Source organism: Canis lupus, chromosome X (assembly GCF_011100685.1).
Source record: "Canis lupus familiaris isolate Mischka breed German Shepherd chromosome X, alternate assembly UU_Cfam_GSD_1.0, whole genome shotgun sequence".
NCBI classification, from domain to species: domain Eukaryota; kingdom Metazoa; phylum Chordata; class Mammalia; order Carnivora; family Canidae; genus Canis; species Canis lupus.
Window position 1 is genome coordinate 32,735,613 of NC_049260.1, and position 2,428 is coordinate 32,738,040.

Sequence of the window (2,428 nt, forward strand, 5' to 3'; positions counted from 1 at the left end):
ATACATCAAAGTGCCAGCAGTTATTACCTCTTATTACCCTTGGGAGTGGATGACAAGGTGGGAAACCAAAAGGAGACAAGATGGAGGGCAAGGGCCTTGTTAAGCTTTGGTTACATGGAAGGGCTTCAAATAAAAATGCATTCGTGTGTAATGTAAATAATTTTTTTAAATTACTATATAACTGTTTAATGGTTTCTAACCTATAATCCATGAAGTCCAATGTCATACCTCCTCTTTTCTTCTCCATGATTCATTTATTTCTTGTCCTAGTGGTGGACATTGTAGTTTCCCTTTTGTAAATTTGCTTTTATGAACAATATGGCAAAGAAAATTCTTGTTTTTTTTTTCTTCATCCATGAATGTTATTATTTCTGTTGTATAGATTCTAGCAGCTGTGGTTATGGGCTGTAACACTTAAACATTGGATAGATGCTGCCAGATTGCCCTCCAAAGACAGTATACTAACGATTCATAGAACAGTAGTTCTCTGATGAGAACATACCAAGGTTGTACTAATAGCAGCTGCTCCCAGACATACTGCCTTGGCCTTAAGTCCAGACAATGGCTGACTTAATTTTCTTCCCTTGCTTATTATTGGCCACTGTGGGACTATTGCAGTGTCTGGCCATCAGCCAAAAAGCGGAAGAGACTGGGACAAGGTGGCCTAGGAGACCATGAAACAGAGACAAACTAACGACCCATGGACCATATTGACCCACAGACATGCTTTCTTTGGCCTGGACAATGTTAGGCTACAAAGTGTTTAAAAACCACAAAATCAGGGCACCTGGGCGGTGCAGTTGGTTGAGCGTCCAATTCTTGGTTTCTGCTCAGGTCATGATCTCAGGATCATGAGATTGAGTCCTGAGTTGGGCTCTGTGCTGAGTGTGGAACCTGCTTGAGATTCTCTCTCTGTCTCTGTCTCTCCCTCCCTCTGCCCCTCCTCCCTCTCTAAAATAAATAAATGAATCTTTAAAATCTTCAGAATCAGTGACAAGTGTTAAGGGAGCAGTGCTAAAATTCCACTCATGATGTTTCCTTTCATATGGTTCCCCATGTGGGCCATCACCAATTCATGTAACGTTACTGATCTTTCTTTGCTCCCTCACTCATTCCTGCCCTGGGAAGTGGAATGGCTGCTTCTTATCTTCCTCTTTCTAGCTGATTCACTAGAGAGACTATGTTTCTGCTTGGGACTGGGCGGTGATTCAAATCCTGAGGTTCAGTATTAAAAAGATCAGTCGTTCAGGTAAGTCCTATTCTCCAACAGAAAGGTGATGTTTTGACTGTATCCTTTTTTCTTGTCTCTTAATTTGTTCAGAACTCAAGTAGGAAAGACCTGTACAATTTATTGGGCCCCCAAGTCCAAAATCCAATGTTGAAAAATATCAAGATCTTGAAGTTGAGAGATTTCACAGTATAATGGATATTTCTGAATTTTTTATGAAACTGAATTTCTTACAAAACTGAGGAAACTTGAGACCTTGTTTCTAAATGTTGATGATGGCTGAAGCTGATATGTAGCTTCCATCTTTGAAGGGGCATGTGCTATTCAATTCATTATGGTCCCCAATGCTTTTTCTGATATTTAGACCAAATCCATTGGCATTCAGTGTACAGTAATTGAGTTGTACTAGACAAAATAATGACTGCCCCAACATATCCACATGCTAATCTCTAGAACCTGTAAAAATGTTACACGGTAAAAGGAATTTTGCTGGTGTGATTAAGTTAAAGAACTTAGGGTGATGACATTATCCTGGGTGGGCCCAATGTAATCACAAGGGTCCTAGGAAAGGAAAGATGGAGGCTGGAGGCTCAGTCAGAGAAGGAGATGACAGAAGCAGGGGTCAGAAAGGAGAGAAAGTTGAAAATGCTACACTTCTGGCTTTGGCAATGGAACCACTAACCAAGAAATGTATGTAGGCTCTAGAAGCTAGAAAAGGCAAGGAAACAGATGCTTTCCTAGAACCTCTAGAAGGAATGCAGCCCTACTGGGGCACCTGGGTGGCCCAGTGGTTTAGCATGTGCCTTCGGCTCAGGTCATGATCCTGGGGTCCTGGGATCAAGTCCCACGTCGGGCTCCTGCAGGGGGCCTGTTTCTTCTCTCTCTGCCTGTGTCTCTGCCTCTCTCTCTGTGTCTCTCATGAATAAATAAAATCTTTTTTTTTTAAAAAAAAGGAATGCAGCTCTGCTTAAACCTTGATTTTATCCCAGTAAGACCATTTTGGACTTATGACCTCCAGAACTGTAAGAAACTTAATTTGTTTAGTTTGGGGCCATCAAATGTAAGCAGCAATAGGAAACTAATACAAAAGGTAAGGAGAAAGTGAAACATTTCTTATATGCATATCTATTGCTAGAGGGAAAGCAGAAACTACATCAAGATGGCTATATATTTCAAAATAATGTGGGAAAACATTTCATT